Source organism: Cyrtonyx montezumae, unplaced genomic scaffold (assembly GCF_038088225.1).
Source record: "Cyrtonyx montezumae isolate F1298 unplaced genomic scaffold, pur_monq_1.0 scaffold_12, whole genome shotgun sequence".
Classification (NCBI taxonomy): domain Eukaryota; kingdom Metazoa; phylum Chordata; class Aves; order Galliformes; family Odontophoridae; genus Cyrtonyx; species Cyrtonyx montezumae.
The window spans coordinates 20,813,373-20,836,015 of NW_027071848.1; positions in this window are offsets into that span (position 1 = coordinate 20,813,373).

The following is a 22,643-nucleotide window of genomic DNA, read 5'->3' on the forward strand; positions in this document are numbered from 1 at the left end:
GGATGCAAAAAGCCGTACCTAATCCACATAGACTTAATTTTCCCTGTGAGTTCATACTGAAAGTATTGATTGTGATAGACTTATTCTTCCATTCAGAAAGAAGCTGTCTCAGTCTGAACTGGAATTACTACTCATGGTTGGTACATTTGTAAAAAAAGGTCCAGAAAAGTCAATTTGTCAAAGTGAAATTGGACCAGGGAAAACATTGTACAGGAAAACTGTCAGCTGATACATGAAGTAGAACATGTTTAGCATCCCTTTCTGTTCTCAGTCATCACAGAAAGTGGAAAGCCTGATCTACACCTCCAGATTGTTGTTGGATGCTCAGTTCATTGTAGAAACAGCAGACACAAGAGAAGTTTTCCTCTGGTCCCCATGAACTGGGAATGCCATAGTAAGTATAGTAGGTACAATTAGCATAAGGGCCTTTGAAGGTTTGCCAAAATCTGAGCCATTAGGAACAAATCAGGATGACAAAAAAGGGAGTGGGATTTGTGAGGCTATGAAGAAATATGTTATTTGATTAAAACAAATAGAAATGACAGTTGGAGAACTGGATGAATGCAAAGAAACTCTAATTTACCCATCATACTGATAATGGGTATTGGTCCATTTGTTGCTGCTGAAAATGATTACATTGGCTTACGATAGTTGTTCGACGTAGTACTGATTCCCTTTTGTTGACAAACTGGAAGTTTTTGGTATCAAACAATTTCTTACTCAAATTCAGGTAAATAAAAGTCCTAAAAACAAGACATCACTTTATCCATCAGGAGAATATCCCTGTTCTAGACAGAAATGTTATTTAATCCTTATGACCTCGTAATGATCCAGCTGCATACCAGTAATTGTGCTTTATACAATTAGAGGCTTAGGTGACTTCAGATATTTTCACACGTATTTTCATGTGATTTGTTGCTTCTTCACAACAACCCATCCCATCAACTCTTTCCAAAACAAATTTGTGATCAGAAGCAGTTTTCTTTCTAACAGTGTTTGGGAAGAAATATGTGACTGGTCTAGAAATAGGTTTGATATTTTGAGGTATGGAATAGCTTTGCAAGGACATAGGAAAAAATAAAGCACAACTGTGAGCGCAATATTCACTAGAGCAAGGGACACTCATTTTTACAATGACTGTGGAGCAGGGCCCTGTGTTATTTCTATGATCAAGACAAATCTCCTTCCTAAGGGAAGTGAAGAAATATACCCTACATGAATTTTAATTCCAAGGGCAAGACCTCAGTCCTTCTTCAGTCTCCCTGGTTATACAAGAAACTATTAATCCTCTAATAAGCAGAGGAAGGTAGGATGAAATTGGAATTGTGCTTTTTCATATTAGAATTTATAGCAACAAAAGTACAAGAAAGTGAACTTGCAGATTAACATTCCCAACTCACTATGGAAATGGAGCTGATAGTCTCTTGCCACAGTCTTGACTGTCTCACCCATGTACAACTTTCTGCCTTTTTACATCTTTTCAACATAGGCTATTTTCAGTCAAATTTTACCGAGATGTGAAAAATCTCCAAGTTATTAAATCCCATTAATTTCATGTAAGCTGGCACAGTGACGGTGGGAGAAAATTCCAATCAGTTAATGGAAAGGCTGTAGGATGAGCTGTCACATTACAAGACACTGGAGAACCCAGAGGGAAAGAAGCCATATAGATGAAGATGACTGGTTGGTTTTGTGTTATAGATGCAGCTATAGGTTGAAGAGGCAGCCACTGCTTCAGCAAGCATCTATCTTCTTGTGACACAAAACTACTGACACATTAGATCCCAGACCTGAGAATAACTAATGCCACAATGTTCTTAACTGCATTTTTATGCAAGCTGCACCTTTGTAACACACATAAAGGCTGAAATTTTGCATTTCTCTACATCATCTATCATCACAAATACTGTTATGTGAAAGTAAAGAATGCAAGGTGTACTAATGAAATCTGTTGGCAACAATTAGAAGAGAGAACAAAAACTGTCAGAAGAGAAAATAACCTGAAACTGCTATATTCAAAAGAAGTGAACATAACAAAATTTCCCTTTACAGAGGAGAACTTAAGCTGAGAAGAGCAGCAAACTGAGCATTTGATCAGGATCTCAGAGAGCACACTCCAAACCTACTGAAGGTTTGGAGAAATTCTTACAAGTTGCTGGCACAATTTTCTCTGTCACCAATTAAGATGTAGAAGACACATTATAGGAATACTTTGCTTTTGAGCAAAGTTAATGTCCCTTTCCCACATTCAGTTGATTGAAAACACTTGAACAGGGCTGATTATTAGCAATGAAAAAAGCAATTAAAAAACCACCATAGTCAGCAGAAAATATGAACACAAATCATAACAAATGAATAAAATAACACATGACAGTTTCAAATTGTAAAAAATTAAGAAATTCTGCCAAGATTATGCGTGCATATACAAACAGCCATGGAAAAATGTTTCAGAATGGAACCTCTTTTTTTCTGGTTAATATTAAATGTACTCTGGATTAAAAAATTAAGCTCCAAAATACCTTAATAAGAGCTGTAATGGTATATTCACATATGCATATATATTTGTGTCCATATATGTAGAGCTTTTTTAGCACAACAAATGTGCAAAGTTATGGGGAAGGGAAAGGGAAAGGGAAAAAGGGAGGGAAGGGAAGGGTAAAGAAAAAAGAAATAAAAAAAAGAAAAAAAAAGGAGAGGAGAGGAGAGGAGAGGAGAGGAGAGGAGAGGAGAGGAGAGGAGAGGAGAGGAGAGGAGAGGAGAGGAGAGGAGAGGAGAGGAGAGGAGAGGAGAGGAGAGGAGAGGAGAGGAGAGGAGAGGAGAGGAGAGGAGAGGAGAGGAGAGGAGAGGAGAGGAGAGGAGAGGAGAGGAGAGGAGAGGAGAGGAGAGGAGAGGAGAGGAGAGGAGAGGAGAGGAGAGAAAAAAGGAAAAAAGAAAAGAAAAGAAAAGAAAAGAAAAGAAAAGAAAAGAAAAGAAAAGAAAAGAAAAGAAAAGAAAAGAAAAGAAAAGAAAAGAAAAGAAAAGAAAAGAAAAGAAAAGAAAAGAAAAGAAAAGAAAAGAAAAGAAAAGAAAAGAAAAGAAAAGAAAAGAAAAGAAGAGAAGAGAAGAGAAGAGAAGAGAAGAGAAGAGAAGAGAAGAGAAGAGAAGAGAAGAGAAGAGAAGAGAAGAAAAGAAAAGAAAAGAAAAGAAAAGAAAAGAAAAGAAAAGAAAAGAAAAGAAAAGAAAAGAAAAGAAAAGAAAAGAAAAGAAAAGAAAAGAAAAGAAAAGAAAAGAAAAGAAAAGAAAAGAAAAGAAAAGAAAAGAAAAGAAAAGAAAAGAAAAGAAAAGAAAAGAAGAAAAAAGAAAAAAACTTTGTACAGAAATACTGCTTTGATTCCCGTTGTTCAAGTGGAGCTGAAAGCAGCAGGGACAGAGAGGTTACCACTCCAGCCAGCCCATGAAGATCTGTAAGAACCTCACCCTGTCTTCCAGGGGCCAGTGGCTGAAAGCAAAAAGCTAATGCAGTGTGTGCTCTGCAGCAGGAGGAATACGAGCTAATGTATAATTCAAACACTGTGTTAATTAGTGGAACATAGAATACAAGCCCTGGGAAATGATGGGAGAACTGGTTTCTCTTTGAATTTAAAAGCACCGTAAACTTGTGCCTGAGGATTATTTAACAGATTTTCTCCTACCAGATAATTAATATGTCACTTTAAGTTCATTTATGTGAATGAACCCAGTCACTGTAAAGGTCCCACATACCCTCAAATGAAAATACTCCGAATATCACCACAGAACAAGAGCATCATTGGGAAGAAAGGGAAAGGCTCATTTAGCAGGGGAGAGGGTATCCTGAAGTTCATCCTCTAGGTGCATTTATTTTCATCGTATTATGTCCCAAGCAATTGACAGAAATATATTTGTGAATCTGAGCTTGACTTTGCCTGCCTGCTACCTGAGTTACCAGTAATTCTGTTCAGCACTTAAATGTTAATCATAATAGTAAGTCAGCGCTCTCGGGCACCAGTACCTATCAATTACATCAGCTGACATTATGTCCACACCATCTCCTAGGGAATGTCACGTAGGGCTACTTTCCCTGCATGGCATGTCTCAGGTGGGATGCTATTTCTGGGCACTGGATCCACCATGGCACTGAGTGCTGTCAGCATCACCAAAAATCCCATGGCAACTCATTGCTCAATGGTGAGCAGTCCCACACTCCTAAAATTTAACTCTCTTTGCTGTCTCATGCTGGGTCTTCACTTAAAAAAGAACTGAAAAGAAAGATGTGGTTCAAAAAACCTTGGTATTTGCCTTGATGGTCTATTGGGGAGAGAGTTTGATCCCTTGTAAAAGGACATGACAAACTCTACAGAACAAAGATGATTCCACTCTGGTTCCTCTTTATTTTATATAGGAGTCTCAGACTCCTAAATCATGCTCCTCATGCTTACAGCCCTGTTCCTGACAAGGCATCCTTGAAGGATATATGGAAGGGGTCAGAGAATCAACATCATGTATTGAAATTCATGGGAATCAGGTGGAAGAGAAAATTCATGACTACAAGCCAGGCTGTCCATCTCTCCTGGCCACACTGGTGGCAGATGTCCCTTCCCTTTTTCAAGGTGGCAGATGAAGTGCACCCTGCTTGTCCCATTGACCACTTGCAGGGATGAGTGCCACCACCTACAGGGAAGTTCTGCCCATCCACCCACTTCCTCCTGCTCAAACCCCACCTCACAGATGGGGACCAGGGCTGGTTTGGTACTGTGCTTCCTTCCCAAATCCAGGGACCCAACAGCACTGGGAAAATTCTGAAAATGAACATACCGAGCTTAAACGTTCACCTTTACTGTACCAAATAGAGCTGTTGCACTTCAGCCTCCTCCTCCACTTCCTCTCCATCTCCCTCTGCTGTCAACCACCCTATTCAGACCTGCAAAGAGCCACATGTGTCTTGGGATAAAGAAGTAATAAATCAAGGAATGAATATCACTTCTCAAATAAGAAAAGCTTTGAAAGCTTTCAAAGTGGCTATTCATTATTTATTTGTTGCCATCAAAATAATAATTGCAGTTTGCCTTTCAGGATATGGTTTTATAACTGTCTGCTATATGTCTTTTGTGGGATAAAAAGAGACATTCATTACAATAATAGTCCTTAGCTCTTGCACTTACGCATTTAAAAACATTGCATAACATTAATTGTCCAGAGTACATTAAATGCATTGCAACAAACAGACAAGATTATTTTTTTCTGACATCTAGAATGCATACCAAATAGAGATAATAGGAAGACTATTGCAGCACATCCTTTATTTTTATTTCATACTTTGATCAAGCTTTTCCTGAACCCAACCTGAAGCAGTCTCATTGGTTCACTTGTATCTGTGAAAGGTAGAAATAATTCATGTGGGTGGCTGTACTCAGATATCTCTACTCTTTAAAACATGAAGATCCATAAGGTACCCAGGGTTCACCTCTGCATCCTCAGGTCTCAGCTATCACCACCCCTCTTTGCTGACCAAATACCTTCATGGTTGTGGTGCAGGGCATCAGGACAGGAGTTCCAAAATGGCAGGATCTGTCCTGAGGTGCCACTCCTGTATGTGGCCTGCTACTACACAGAGTTATCATCTATGGAAACCTTTAATGCATAGACTGATGTTTTCCTGTGCTTCTGTATGCAAAATGCTTGGTGCAATTTATCTTCAAGAATATATCACTGCTAATTAGACTTCATATTTTAACTACTGCCATCCTGTTGTCATTACTGATGATTCTCCCATTATTAACAGTTTTGATCATTAAACGTGACAAACCAACCCAGAAGACCCAAAGAAGTCCAATTATTTACTGTGAAACTTTTCACTGCAATACAGAGCTCAGTCAATTGGAGAGGAAACAGATACATTTCCTTTGATTCCCTTTGGATGGATAAGGACTTTTTCTTTCAAATCCCTTTGAATTCATGGCTGAGTGCATGGTTCATTACATGACTGGTAATTTTATAACCAGTTATCATCCAATCTAACGTAAGATCACACTGAGTGATCCTACAATTAGGTTTTATATTGCTTCCAAACTTGGAAATACTGACAAAAGTCTAAAGTCAACACGATATCTACTATTTTTCTATATCTTACCTTCCTTTTTACAAGTTTGTTTTAATCCCATCTCCTACAGTATCCACGCAGCACACTACATGTGATATCCTCTATTTATATGCAAATCTTATGTTACCCATCCAAGAATCTGCTCTGCTTGTGTAAACATATTTTGCTTGAGCAACTGATGAATGTCAGCACTTTGTGGGTAAGAATTAAGCAATAATGTTGAAAGCAGAGAAGCACCTATGAGATAATTTTATTATTTTTCATGTAAAGTTTACTGAGTAAGGTTTATATATATATATGTTTCAGTTATATCCAGAAGCAAATATATCAATATATCAGGATTGTCAGCTTCTCATAATGAAAGCAAGCACCTGCACCACAGCTTTTGGAGAACCTTCTAGAAGAAAGGAGACAAAATATACTCCAAAGAGGAACAGTGTTTAATATTACAGCAAAACTACTTGCTTAATAGAAGAGGACCAAATGTGAATGCTTTGATAGCCCTTTTACTTTCAGACATACTCTTGTTCTTCTGATGCACATAAACCACCACAGTAGCCAGTTACTCTGTCTTGCTCCTCCTTATACAAAGTTTTGGTCCTTGAGAGTTAGGGCTATAGCTTCAGTTGTCAGAATGATGAGTTTTAAGAGTCTGCAGTCTGCACAGATGCTTTCAGGGCATTTCCCTCCTGTGACTTGCATCTGGTAATTTAATTTTTCTACTTAGGTGTTCATGCTGTGCTTAGCTTTTCAGTAAAGCTAATGAAATTAAGTGCCCTCTTGGAAATGCTTCGGTGTCTCTCAGAATAAGATTAAACTGATGAAAGAAGATTTTGAACATATGAAATAGCACAGCTGGGAGAGATAAATGAGGAGAAAAGGCATATTCATACATCACTGCAGACTTTGTATAGAAGCAAAGACATTTGGGCTCCATGTTGGCGATGATCTTAGCTACAGATGGCAGTTTTAAATTATTTCACAAGCTAAGAGCAGAGATATATAACAGAACCTCAAATATCCTGACATGGTTCATGGTGATAAACTCTGACCTTATAATTCCACTGTTGCATATACTGGGGGTTAAACAGAAAGGATGAGGGGCAAAGGAAACAGAACTTTCTGTCTCTTGAGATCTGATAGACCACCATCAATATAGAGGCTCTCTCTGCTGTAGTCACTATGTGACTAAATACCCACCTGTAACTTCACAGCCCATCTAGCAGCATTGCTTTCTCTCGAATTCAGCACTTTGAAGAGCAACTTCAGCCCGATGCTCGCTTACCTTGGTGGTGGTTCTGTAACAGTACCCTGAAACTGCCTAGGATTAGGGTCCTCCGTATCTGGGTGCTGAAGTAACACCTAGAACTTTTTTTTTACTGAAAGAATACATATTTGTCCCCTTTCTACAGAACTAAAGTGCAGGAACATTAAGGGTTGTGGTCCTATGCTTTCTCTGGTGTAAAACATAGACTAGGGCATCTTTTGCAAGACCAGAGTTTAGGAAAAATGATCTGCTTTTCATTTCTGATTCCCACAGTTGTCTGACTATATTCTGTTGAGTGGGAAAGGGAAGGATAGTCACGGTCATCACCCCTCTGTGTTCCCACGTGAAAAAAACTGAGCTCACAACAGCATGCAGTGAAGTTTAAAGCCTCAGTCCCCTTCCCATGCCCTTGGAATCAGCTCTGATGATGTGTGACCAAGACTGCTATCTGGGCTGGCAAAGTTGCTTGTTCAGCTTCAGAAGCTGGGCTGTGGCTGGCAAGTACCTGAAAGGAGATAATTAAAGCATGAAACAGGATAGGGTACTGCTACAGAAGCTGCCTTAGGAGTCTAATGGCTATAGCAGTGAGCCAGTGTCCTGGCTTCTTCTCTCCCCCTAGATACATGAACACTCCCTACAGACTATTCCCGTAGCAGCATAGATAAACAGCCCCTTAACTGAGCAAGTGCTCCAAGCCCTTGGACTTAGCATTTTTCAGACAGAGAAGTACAAAGGGAATTATTGCATCCCCAGCCCAGTATTAACTGAGCATTCAGATCACAATTAATGGTCTTCAGAGAAAAAAAAAATGTGGGTGATGAGGTTGTTATCATTGGTTGTGAGCAAGGTGGACTGGAATCTCTCTCACCTGGCTCAAGGATCCAAAGCTCGCTCGCTTCAGTCAATACCAAGTGTTTGCTGAGCATACATCCATCTGGGTAAGAGGAAATTTGTATACCTACAGCTCAGGGTAAGAAACAGAAAAATAAAGGCTTTGACAAAGGGCAATGTTAGAATTAGTTTGAAATGTCAATATAACTAGCATGGTTTATGTTTTGTAAACACATCCTCTATTTTTTATTCTTTCCTCTAGATTTAGACCTCCATCCTCCGACTCACCACAGAAGCATTATTTCCTGTAATATCATCATACATGACTGAAGTAAACTGAAGAAAAATTGAAAAAATATTCTTCTGGTATAAGCTAGAAACGCTGTACACTTCAATGAATAAGAAGCCAGGAGCTATATAATATCATATCTTCCACGAGAGAAAATAGCAACAGAAGCTTAATAGGGATTTATCTGGGAGGAAAGTGTGAAGCTTTTGCTTTATTTTGAGTGATAACTTTGATTTTGATGCATGTTTTTGTACAACTTTGTCTCTGGCATTTGTACAAACATGTCAGCAGTCAATCAAGCATGTAGGCCAGCGGCATTCTAAAAGTACACTGGTAGAGTTTAGAGCTATCAAGTGCATTTAATACTGTTACCTTTGATTTCACATGAAAAGCACCGTGTTAATTCATCTCACAGCGTGGCTGATGAAGTGAGAAAATCGGTTTTCTTTCAGATGGACCAGCAAATAACCAGAAAGTGGTAAAACTGAATACTTCAGTCTTTTCTGAGCTGAGCAAAGTGTGAGTAAATGGCCCTGGGGGAAAGGCTCCTGTGAATGGCTTCTATTGGCAGCTCCTAAATTTTGATAACTACTTTCCCATGCTTTCCTACTCACTGAAAAAAAAAATATATATATAGAAAATAAAAATCATACTCATATATTCAAATCCTTTTGTGGGAATTCAGTAGTGATGCATAATAGTAACGCATTTTTTGCCATTTACTAATTTATGCAGTTTAAAAGCAGTTACGTCAGCTTAAGGATAAAAGAAAAATACTAAATCAGACCTTTCCTTCATCTGTGATGTTATTTGCTGAAGGATTCGCATCCATAACACTCCAATGTATCTAAAACTTTAAAGGTTGGCTAAATAGCACTCAGTAATGTTCTCTTGCATTCAAATGTCAAGCCCTCCACAGTTCATCTGACCGTAAGCAGGCATATGAATTTATTTTATACTGATAATTAGTTAGGATTACAGACTAAGAAAACCAGCATCGTACAATGCATCTACGTGCACACTTAAAAGCAGCAAACATGAACAGGTGCATCATAAAAAATAGTGGAACAATAAATCTGTGAAAGCACAGATACAGTCAAGGATTGCCAAAGGCAATGGAGGGCTCTTACAAAGTGCATGTTCAGTATTTCTCAGAATTTATTTAAACATTGTCTCAGACAAATAGTAATAATTTTAAGAAGCTCTGAAAATTGTGCTTGCCACTAGCAAACTTTTGGGAAGAGAGGTCCAAGTTAACCTCAGATCATTTACCTTTGTTATTATCAACCTCTGAACTGGTAGGAAATGCACTTTTTATTTACCTTGAAGTTTTGAACGTGAGCAACAGAAAGAGGAAGGAACAGCTGTTATTTCTTCACTCTTGGCTGGTGACAGAAACTGCATTTCATTATAGGGTTGAGATGAAAAGCTAATTTCCTCAGCATATAGGCTGCCTTGTTTGGGTGCATGCTCAGGAATTGGTACATTATTAGAATTATTCTACTTCAGTGCCAATGTCATAGCATTTTATGTTACCGCTCTCTGAATAATTAGCTAGGGTCATCACACAGTTCACAGATCTCCCCTGATTTTGATGAAACCAGGGCACTGCTGGATACAGCAATGTTACTCTTTGGGGATGAAAAGAAGCAACAGCCACTGACCTTTGGGATATTAACATTATTAAAAAATATCTCACTTCTCTGAATGATAATGAACCCTTTTTCCTGAGACTGGTTTACACTTTCCTTAGCTTCAAATCTATTACTGTCGAAAAAAAAATAAAAAAAAAGAAGATAAAAAAAGAAGTGTCTTCTAAAGAGATGCAGACCCCTTTGGGGACACTTCATCTGACGCACACGAGGAGATGCAATGGCGTAGCTTGCTTCATTCTCTGGTTAAAAGGCACCACCACGTGAGACATGTCTTGTGCCTTGGTTTTATTTCCCTTCTGCTGTCTGCTCTTCAGCCAGTTCTGTAGCTTTCAGACAGGAGGCCCCAATGAGATTTGTCTCTGCAATCACTGCTTTTACTATTTTGCAGGCAGAAGATTCATCTTTTTACTGGATCATTTCTCTCTGTGACGGAGGTCCTGAATTTCATTTATGTTTTGGCCACTTTGGAATGCTCTGGCAATGTAATGGGGCATTAAAATCAGCTCAGACCACATTTGTACTCACTCTAAAGCACTTCTGCTCTGGCAGAGTGATATAAATTGGTTGTAGAGCACTTGGGGATCAGACTTACTGAGTTCTGATTAGCTAACAGCTACTCTGCTATCTTTGAAAATGACATCAACATGAAGACATCACAGGTAAAGATTGCAGAGTACCTCTGTCCAGGGTATATACAGCACTAACATCAGTGCATGTAGGTGCCATAGCAGCCAAATGTGTCTATAGAAAGAGCTAATACAGAATTGTTTCTAGAAGGACACTGTAAGGAGAGAAGTTCTGAGCTGGAAATGTAACAGAAATTATTACAGAAAATAGTGCTGGCTCATCATTTTTGTGATTAGAGTAATGAAACTGAGGAATCACACTGTGCAGACAAGACTGGCCCATACTATTTGGAGGCCATGTTCAGCTGCAAGTGGAAAAAGGCATATGTGTACAATCCAAACAACAATCAATTGCTTATATCAGTAAGGACCACGGGTATGTATAAATGTGTAACTTTGAGTACTGACACAGTTTGTCCCAGTTTGGCCTAGTTCCACGATGGTGGACAAGGGACCCCACAGACCCAATGAAAATAGGGATCGCGCTGACCCACACAGTGAAGTATGTCTGGGAGAAGTTGGGGTTTGCAGGGAGGCCAAAAGTACAGAATAAGGCTGGCATTTGGAAATCCTGGTTTGGTACTTAAAATTCTTCTTTCCCCATGCAGAGATCAGTGTGGGCACAGAACTCTGCCCAGATTGCATTTTAGTGCTCTGACCTCAGTCAACAAAGAAAAAAGAATGGGATTTGGCTTGTCCTCAACATACCTATTTGAGTGCACATATTTACAGGTGTCTTGTGTGAGCTGAATGGCCAAGATCCCACTGCAGAACATGGGCTCAGGATAGTTGTATTCAATGCTATCTGAGAAACCCCTTTGCATCTCGATTGTTTTCCCAGTTACCGAGTGAGAAAGGTGCAGATTTTCCTATCTACTAGCACTGTGCAGTGTTTCAGGTACCCTCTGATGTCTAAAACATTATGGGCACCTCTCCGTGGGCAACTGAGTTAATTCCAAGATGACACTATTTATGGGTTTAACCTGATTTTGACAATCCTTACGCAAAATAGAAATCACTGAAATCATAAAGACCACTGATCATACAGTTTGTACAGAGTTCATTGCAAACCTCCCCATCTGGCTTTGTTGGTTGTTTCTGCACTCAGTTCCCAGAAGCTGGGCACCAGAAAGCAGCAATGGTTGACCTTGGACAATATCTGTGTACTTAGCACACCTCACTGCAGATATGTCCTAAACAAAGAGCTGACTGAGAAACATTGAAGAGATTCCATGACAAATGTTAACTATTAACAGAGATGCTCGATGCCAGAGCTTCATCCCATAGCCTGTGAGGTGCTCATCCTTTTATTAGCATTTGAATTGATTTATATTATACAAATGACATTTAGGGAAATGAGCTGCCCATTATTCTGCAGGGCTCCCATTAAAGATAACCCTTCCTTAGACTGCCTGATGGCAAAGTTCCTAAGTGAATCAGTAGGAAGCACAGAGGGAATGGTTGAGCTTTGTGGTGACTACTTTTAGTGGTGACTACAGATAATTAAAAAGACTATAGGTGTTGGGAGTATTCGAGGTCTAATAGTGGACTAAAAGTATTTTAAAAACATCTAATGATGGAGTCAATTGAGCTTTAAAATCATTTAGGATATTAGCTTTCCCCTGCGTTAATAAGTAGTTCCTTTGTGATGGAGGAATTAGAAGTTAAATATTGGCTCAATAGGTCTTTAAAGACTTCTACTTCCAATGTCAGGCATTATTAAACTGCAATGTTTATGTAAATTGTAGTGCAGAAGCCTGTTCAGTATCCAACAATATTCCCCTGCAAACTCATTAGCTTTCAGCCCTTGCGTCCATGAAAAAAATTGAAGACAAAATACATGCTGAACACAGTGCTACGAGCAGAGGGCAAATCCAGGTGCCAGAAGAACATGGCTGTGCTTGGGAAGGAGTTGCTACTTACTGGAGATTCTGGTGTTTATTAGGAAAGAACTATGTGTCCAAATTGAAAAGAGTTTTATTTTTATCTTGGCTCTTAACAGACCTGCATTCCCTATATGTAAACATTTACAGTGTACAACTCAGCTGGGCAGCCAAGGATCTGATTTTCTAGGGAAGGATTTAGTTCATTTAACTGTTGTGTGCCTGTGTCTTATGAGTGTAATGAGGCAGCCCTTTCTGTGGTAGTCCCTAGATTTCTCAGACATTCAAACTGAGAAAAAATGAATGTATTTAAGGCTATCAGAAAAGGCCACACGCACCTAACTCATGTACGTAGACTTCCATGTATAAGAACTCCCTCTGGAGGATTTCATAGTCATCTACCTCTTTCCATTGACAGCGGAGTTTAAACACTTCAGAAACCCTAATCCTAATGACTCTGATATGCAATTTGGTGAGCAGCATCTGAGTGACTCATTGCAAACCTTACAGTGTCCTGGTGAAGACAAAAAGAACCAGACATAGTTCCTAACCAGAAAGATAAAAGGAGAAATTTGGATAAAACATTTCTGTGTTGATCAATTTCATGACAATGGGAAAAGTTCAGTCTTGCATTGTAGAAGCCCAAAGAAGGTTGGGATTGCATCAGCTTCTTCAGCCCAAGTTCCCCAGGCTGTGGTACACCTGCAAACCATGTTAAGGAGGAAAAGACATAGTGAAACAAGCAGACAGCAACTCCTAAACAATACAGCAGTTCTGTTGGCAGTAATGCAGGGGAATCATGAAGCTGCTTGCTTACTGCACCACTTGCTTCCTCAGATCAGGTACAGGGAAACATATCAAGAACTCTCAAGACAGTAACAACAGTAATAACAACAACTTTCCTATACTCTTCTGTACCCTATGGTAGAAAGGCTGCTCCAGACACAATGTCTGATGGGAAGTACAAGGGCAGTTTGGGTGACACAGCTGGACTAAGCATCGATCAAGTCACATCTTCCCACCATGCCTTTTCCAGAACTTGAGAGTTCCCCACACCCAACCAAAGTGTTCTCCAATTCTCCAACCTTCTTCTCTTGACTTCAAGGCAAAATCAGTGTCTTGCTGACTGTAGCACCATTAAAAATATATTTACAGCGTCTTTGTAAGGACTTTTGTGCCCTTGTCACTTGGAGGATACTCACACATTTTTCTGCTTTGCTGTTCCTTCATCCATTTTTCAAAACTTCTCTGAAAATATCTTTTGTGCCTTCCTGTTTCTTTTTATCTGTTTAATGCTACAACCAAACATTTGGCTTTGCAGAACATTTTGAGATCCATTATTCATACAAGCCTGTCCTAAGGAAGGGCTAGCCCACTCTGTGCTGTTTGCTCAGAAAGCGTGAAGGAGGAAAAGCAATAGAAGCATGAGTTAATTACTGTGGAGCAGAAATGCTTCCCACCACCAGCCTCCTCTGTGAGGTCCTGACGCACTGCCAAAGCTGTATCTTGCTGACAAGTCCCCTGGGGCTGCTTTAAGCAATGGCATTGAGCAGCTCACAGCACACAGACACAATGAGCAATAGGACATCAGTGATGTAACATACTAAAAGACATCCAGGAATGTCAGCGAGAAGCACAAAAACCTTTCTCCCCTGGCACTTTGCATGGCTTTACAAACTAGGATGGTGTGTCCCAGTACACATTATGAGACACCCCGAGGAGATCTGCATCTGGTTTCTGAGGTTCCCCCAGAGTCCAGGATCACCAGTGACCACTGTGAATGCATTCACCAGCACTTAGGAACTTCTTCAGTTCTCAGTGGATTAAGGTTTGAACTTTATTTCTTTGGAGTGACAAAAAGTCCAAAGACTCACCACTGCTTTACCTTAAAAAGAACCAGTTCTTTGGCCAGTGCTAGCAATTGCGTGCACAGCTCAGCAGCCACTTCACTGCTGTACCATTTGTCTTTTTTTTTTTCTCCTTCCTGCTTGACCTCCAGGGAAAATTCCTGCTGTCTGTCCCAGTTTGCAATTACACTGCTGGAATAATTGAGCTGTAATGAGAAGAAGAATTTCCAAAGCCAACTGTATCCTGGGCTGCATGCAGAGCAGCACAGCCAGCTGGGCAAGGGAGGTGATCCTGCCCCTCTGCTCTGTGCTGGTGACATCTCACTTGGATCACTGCGTCCACAGGTGGAACCCTCAGAGGAGATACATGGACCTGTTGGAGTGCATCCAGAGGAGGGCCACAAAAATGATCCGAGGGATGGAACACCTCCCCCATGAGGACAGGCTGAGAGAGCTGGGGCTGTTCAGCCTGAAGAAGAGAAGGGTGACATGAGTGAGGCCTTTCAGTATCTGACAAGAGGCTATAAGAAGGAACCCTGCTATAAGCAGGGTTGGTTGTGATAAATCAAGGGGAAATGGTTTCTAACTAAATGAGGGAAGATTTAGATTGGTTGAAAGGAAGAAGCTTTTTACAGTAAGGGTGGTGAGGCAGTGGAAGATTGCCCAGAGATGTGGCAGATGCCCCATCCCTGGAGACATTCATAATCAGTCTGGATGGGGCTCTGAGCACCTGTAGGCATCCTTTGATGACCTTTAAAGGTCACTTTCAACTGAAACAATTACAATTCTTGCCTTCTTCTCTTCTTGAGTAGCAAACATCATGCTTTACTGCTTTTGCTTCTCCCATGTCTAGGAGCATTGTGCCTGGGCCCCAGTCTATGTGACAAATCAATATGAGAATTTCAATCACCATCTGTGTCTGTTTACAGCTGGTGACATCCAGGACACAGGACTGCTTCAAGGAGTCAGAGCACACAAAGAAGAAAGGATATAGCAAGTTCTCAGTGTTTTTGTTAAAATGGTTTCGGCAGGATTCTTCACCTCTATGACCCAATCACTGCTAGTAGCGCACTAGGTTTCCTCAATATTTCTTTCCTTACAGTTTCAACAGGTTTAGTGTGTTATTGCCACAGTAGCTCATACAGTCAATCAGCACTGTGAGATGTGCCCTTCTTGGCAGCTGCTGCACATTGAGCTGAGCCAGAAGTCTGCTTTCAGGCTGAGGATAACAGAACATAGAATCACATAAACACTGAATTGAGTCCAGCCCCCCTGCAATGAACAGGGACACCTACAGCTTGATCGGGGTGCTCGGAGCCCATCCAGACCAACCTTGAATGTCTCCAGGAAAGGGGCATCCAACACAATTCTGATTCTCTGCTCTTTTTGTGTTCCTACACCACAAACATGACTCTGCCCCTCGAAAAGCCAACCCTAAACCCAAACCAACCAACCAACCAAAACCTCTGACTTCCTTTCTCTTGGCGAAATATGGAAAGAACACTTTTGCCACTTGAAAGGCAGACTCATCTCCTTTGTATGCCACTGACATCAAGGAGAAATTTGATGCATCCTTTGTGAATGATTTTCCCTTTAGAATTTGTCTTGTATTTACTTATTCAAGCACCTTGTTCCCCCTTCCCCCTACCAAACCAGCTCTGTGTCGTGGCATCTCAAGCTGCTCTTCTCTTGCAGCCCACATGAACAAAAGCTCATCTCATGTCAGTACCACTGCAGCACATCATAAGCTGTGCAGCTCCCAAAGAGTAATTCAAAATGAAGAACAACCTTTCCCAACAACGTTTTCAGGACTGCACATGGACATTAGCCAGACACAAGACTGAGCTGCAGAGGTTGCATTAAACTCCCCATCTGCTCTTCACACTGCTCACTGCTGATTTATAGCCCACAGTAAAGTCATCTGGCCCAAAACAAATCGTTGTGGCTCAGATGAGTGCACCAGAAGCCAGCTGAGCCTTTTTTCCCAGTGTCTCCAGGCAGGAACGTGTCCTAGCTGGGCAGCATTGTCCAATATATATGATTCCAGAGCATGTGATACCTGCAGATATGTTACTCCCCAAACAAACCAACAAAGTCGTATTTTGTTCTCATTTATGTCACTTTTTAGGCACTATCTCAGTTGGTCTGGGCACAACTATTCCTTTAATCCTGTGTCAACGATGGCAAACCGTCCCTGAGGGCCTCAGCAGCTGTTCCAAGAACTCGGAGTTTTCGGAAGGACATTTGCAAGTTTGTTTTCACCTCCCCAAAAGACTATTTGGGGGGCTCAGCTCCTGGCCGCAGTGCTGTGCTCTGCCCCTGTGCCAAAAACTCCTCCACAGAAACCCTGCATTTCCCTCGGGCTGCCTGCCCGGCGCGACGTGCTTCGGGCGAGGATCAGCCTCGAGAGATGGAGAGCGGTGCGTGTCAGCTGCGTGTCACAAGGCTGCCGTGGGACGCTGCGCCAGCCGCTAGGATGGGCTCGAATGATGGAATCGGTGACGACTTAACATCCAAGAAACCAGCGGAACGGAAGGCTTTCGGGCGAGGTGACCCCGCAGCGCACCGCACCCACCTCCCTCGGGGCCGGGGGCCGCCCGCGGGCAGGGGACGGGCGAGGGGCGGGCCGGGGGCGGCGCTGCCTGCGGGGCCGCGCGGGACGGCGGCGGCAGCGGAGCCGGAGCCGGGCAGGGGCGGCCGCAACGGAAGCGGAGCGGAGCCGGGCGCGGTGAGCGGAGCCGGAGGGAGGGGGGTGTTCCTCGGAGCCCGGCGTTGCGGCGGGTCTGGTCCTCTCCCTGAGGGCTTTGTGGTTTTTTTGTTTTTGTTTTTGTTTTCTTTTAAGAGAGGTTAGCACTTGGCTTGGTTTTTGTTTTATTGGTTGTGGTTTTATTATTATTATTGTTATTTATTTTTCTTTTCTTCTTTTTTTGATTCCCTTCGCTCGTGGGGCCGCGCCGCTCGTGTTGGTGGCTCGGCGCTGCGGGGGCTGCCCCGCTTCTGCTGCCCCGGGTCACCTAGAGCGGTCGGCTTTCTCGCTGTCTGCGCCGGGCTCGCGTTGGGTTGTTCCCAAAGGTGCTTTGTCAAGAACCCGGTTTTGTCCTTCCCGACTCCGCGCGCTGTCGGAGTGCTTGGCTGGAGCGCTTTCTCGTTTTGGAGGAACGGCTTTGGCTGGAGGCCGGCAGGGATGCACAGGTTGCTTTCCCCATCGCAGGGACGCTGCGGCTGGGGCTCGGGTGGTGCAGAGCGTGGGGTCAGCGCTGCGCATCGCCTTGGTGGGCACAAGGAGTGGTTGCCACACGTGTGTACATTTGTGTTGTTTGCGGGAAGATGACAGCTTAAGGAACCGCTCCCTCCGCATGTGATTCTAAAGCACCTGTCCTGTGGGCTGGGAGAAGAGCAGAGCTGAAATTACACAGTGTGGAAAAAATGAACCTGGAGGGATGCACAGAAATGCCACCCTTTCCAAAGACTTTGTGCCCAGCTACGAGCTCTGTGCTGGCGCAGTACCATCTCAGTGGGGATAATGAAGTTTGGGACGGAGGAAGCAAAGCAAACTCTTCCCTCCCTTGCAGACGTGAAGTAGTAGTGAGAGGGAGATGTTGAAAATATTGCTAAAAGCCTGGGCACGTGCCAGACTACTTAGCATGTATGTAAGTAAAGAAAATTAGGAAGGCACAGTGAGTATTATTAAATGTAATCTGTAGATATTTATAGCAGAATGGGACAAAGATGAATTAAAGAAGTGTATAAAATCTGGAGTCTAGAGCAGGTACCTGGTGTTGGTAGCTTTATTCCAATAAAGGATCCAGCAGGAGGATGGATATCTGCTTCCTCGCTGTTTTGGTTTCCTGCAGTCATTCTGACCCTGTTCTTAGTTTTTCTGAGCCTGAACAGTTTGAAATGAAGGACAGCCTAAAAGCGCCGATCTGCTTTCTGCTGTGTTGTTGAGAAGGGCCTGTCCCTGTTAGGGATGGTGCTGCTGGCTGTTGTTGCGTATCTGCTCCGGCGTGCAGGCACGCCTGCCTGAAAGCTGCTGCCTCCAGGATGCTTGCAGTACTGTCAGCAGGAGAAATACTGTTGCACCTGGAGCTGGTAAAAAAGGGGTCTTAGGCTATTTCAGCATCCAAGCGTACTCTGATACCATCACCCATTTGGTGAGTACACATGTATGGAAATATTTGGCATAAGAAGTTATTGCTATTTGCATTTTGTTAACCTTTTCAGACGTAAAAGGCTGAGCGGGGTAGCTAGTGTCTGCCAAATGTCTTGGTTTGTAATTGGGTCTTAGTGGTGCACTGCAAATTATAAATGGTGTTCTGTAAATTCCCCATCAGAGGCAGGAAGCAGTGCAGTTCTCCTCCTGGCGCCCCATCGACGCAGAAGCGTAAGAGGAATTAGCACATCTAGAAGTTACTGATTTTTCTGATGGGTTTGAAGCATGGAATTTAGATATTGAGAAGTTGTGATATTTTGATTTCCCTCTCTAACACCCTCCTCCAAGCGCTCTTGCCCTTGTGTCGTCATGACTGCTGTTGCCTCCTTTTCCTGGTTTGCACAGAGGAAATCCTGTTACGGCACAGCGCTGTTGTGAAAAGCCACCTCTGAGCCTCAGCTGCATCTCCCTGCTCTGTCATCCTGCTATTTGTTGCCCCTTCCCCGTTGCATCAGATATGTCAGCCACAGGATGCACATTCAGCATCCTGGCTGGTCTCTTGTATATGACATCCCACCTCTTCTGCTTTTCCAAGACAAAGCACCCAGGCTTTGATCACTGTGTGCTCCCAGCATCCATCTTCCTTCCTATCACCTTCGTATCTCCCCAAGCTTTGCCTTGTGCTTGCTTGTAGCTTCATATAGGTGCCTTGTCCGTCGTGTCACTAATTTCCTTGATACATCCTGGTTCATTCATTTTTGATGCCTTCAGTGGCTGTCTGATGAGGAGGGAAGCCCTCACCACGCTGCCACACATCCCTGTCACTGAAATTAGTCTGGGGCTGGATTTGAGCACGATGGTGTCTCCTCTAAGGCTGGGACACCTGAGAGGCAGTGTCGCACAGATAACTCTATCTGGCACCAGCAGCAGCGTCCTTCCATGCTCTGTGATTAGCATTAGCTCTCTGCACTTGCTCCTTTTGACATTTCAGGTGCAACCCTGCCCCCTTATGCTTACACATCACAGCTCGATTTGCTGCAACACCTTTTGCAACAGAGCTCTATCATTGTGTAAGTTACTGCACACCGCTTGGCAAGCAGTGAAAATATGTAAATGTTATGCACACATCTATAGAGATGATAATGCCACAGCCTCTTTGTCAAGGGAGGGCACGCTGCCTGTGTTGGTAGGATAAGGATGGAGATCTTTTCCATTATACAGCTGAGAGGACAGAGAATCAAAGCAGGAACGTGAGTTGGGAAGCAGAGTTACAGAAAGCAGAGTTACTGCGATGGTACATCTGTGCCCAAATTCACGGGCATTCAAGTTGTCAACCATAGAGCACTGTTGGTACTGACTCTGCTCTTCTGGGAAGAAAAATTTCTGAACCAAAATGGTTAACCAAAATGGTTAACAAAGGGTTCTGTTTAATATATCGTGCAGTTCCTGTCCTAGCTTTATATTTTACCAGGATTTCTAAGATATACATGAAGTCTGCTTGATATTCGAGGGTTTCATGCAGGCCATGTACTCAGATTGTTTTTATAAAACATATTACAACCAGTGTGTCACTTGAATTTTACAGTAGGAAGGTGTTCTGTTTTTATTCTGGACTCGACTTTCTGCATAACAGTGTCACTAATTAGGGGCTAATAACCCCCTTGACTTGGTTGAGGGCCACTTAGTGTTCAGCAGGATGTAGTGCTGCAGCACTGCTGGGGTTAGCAGGGACCTGAAACCCATTCACTTCCAGATTATCCATATTTAGTCCTTAGGCTATATTTGTTATAGGTGGCAGGGATGGGGCCTGGTATTTCTGAAGGTGTTTTTCCCCTTTCCCAGGAGTGATGCAAACCCTGCAGGGTGTCAGCTTCACAGGTGAGTGCAATGGAGAATGAAAGCCAGCCTTGATAATCAGGACTGCTTGCCCTGGGGCTGGATATTTTGTCTGACAGGTTTTTCTCTGAATAAACCATGATGAGGAGCTGTCCCACAAGGAATCCACATAGCTTCAGAGGGAGCCACCTGCTCTCTGCTGTGCTGGGTCTTTGGCCACAAGCATGGAGCTTTGTGCCAGTCCCCTTGCTGCAAGTACAAAAGTTGGTGATCAGAAACTGCTGCTAAGAGCTAGGCATGAGCTAATAAAGCTTCATTAACTTCTGCTTGCTCTGAGATCAATTGTATCGCCACTCATATGGATGCTGGGTGGCTTTGCGGCCCTGGTGGGATGCTCCACAGAGCTATCTGCAGCCTCTGCAGGGAGGGGCAGCAGGAAATGGGATGACAGCCTTAAGAGGAGAGCTGAGAAGAAACAAGCTGAAATATTTTCATATATTTTCCTATATTTCCACTGAGGGAAACAGGCTTTCACTGAATGTCTTTTTGGCCTTTTGAATTTGAGGTTGCCAAAGATCAGACGGAAGATGTTCTGTAAATGCAGAAACAAAAGGGAATCCCCATCCCTCTGTGTTTCTCTCCCTTTGCACTGGATCTCCTTGCCAACCTGCAGCCTCCAGGAGCACACACTGAGGGATCTGTTCCTTTGGCTGTGGCACCTGGCTCTGCGTTTAACTGAAGAAGTCAAGTAGTGAGATCTAAAGCCATTAGGGGGAACCAAATGGCTGCTTGAACCTCAGCGTCTCTTCTTCCTGTTCATCTGTAGTCACTAAGCTTTCGGAGCTCAAATGCCTTTTAGGTTTGGTTGAATGTGGCTGAAAGTGACCAACAGGAGCAGAAACAGTGTAAGAAAGCCATAAAACGGTTGGAAAACATCCACAGGAGGGCTACAAAGATGGTGGAGAATCTAGAGGGCAAGGCTTATGAGGAGCGGCTCAGGAGCAGAGGAGCTGAGGGGAGGCCTGATGGCGGCTGCAGCTCTCACAGGGAGCGGAGGGGCAGCGCTGAGCTCTGCTCTGTGTGACAGCGACAGGGCCCGAGGGAACGGTATTGTGCTTCATAGTGCATCTCTGGTGTATTTTGTCAGCTCGAGGTTTTGTAGTTTCTGTTCCTTTCCCCTCGTTGGGGACTGGCGTATTGTATCTCGTGTAGGGCTGGATGGGCAAGAGCAGTGCTCAGTGCATGTCAGGGGAGATGTATGTTGCTGAGACAAATGAGGGCTGGAAAAGAAGCAAAACCATTTATATTTGTTGTGTTTTAAATCTCTGCTGCAGAGATTTTTGCCTCTTTCCCCAAGGCAGCCATTCTAAAAGAAACAAAGGGAAGAGAAAGGGTCTCTACTGTGAGTGGATGGAATTACAGGGCGTAGGATGGAACTCTGTTACATGAGGCAGATTTGACAGAGAAAAGCTTTGCAGGGATTGTTGCAAACACCTCTCCATCCTACTAACAGCACCTGCCTCAGCCTGCGTGCTCCCGGGCCAGGCACAGGGGTGCACTCACTGCCCTCCACCCAAGCAGGAGCTGGGTCTGGCCCTGGAGATAACAAACCTGAGGTTTTAACTGCAGCCTCACACCTCTCCTCCTTAATGAGATGGTCAGGAAGCCGTCTGCCTCTCTCTAGGTGGAACATCATGACATAGTCACTGTTATCAAATACAGTGTTATCAAAACATTTGCATTTCCGTGATGCTGACTTTTAACAGCTGCTCTAGATTATTTATTGTACTTGGACAGGCTTAAAACATAAGTGATTCAGTGATGGAAGGGATGAAAGCAACATAACAATGCATTAACATTCATCCCCAGAGATCTGCTTCTCTAATGCAGTTCAAACCAAATGTGCTAAAAGGGTAGCACTTTGAGATGTATAATGACTCTGACTGTCTTTTCTTTCCTTGAGGGGAGTATCTTCTTGAAAGTGGCCATACTTTGTTTTAATCTGAGCTGTCTGGGACTGTTTTTCAAATATAAAATCAATTTACTTTGCTTTATTAAAGACAGTTCAGGGGCCAAGTTTTCATTTGAAGTATCAAATGAATTTAGAATGCAAAAAGCTTCTAGCTCTCCATGTGTACATACAATATTCAGTTTGGGGA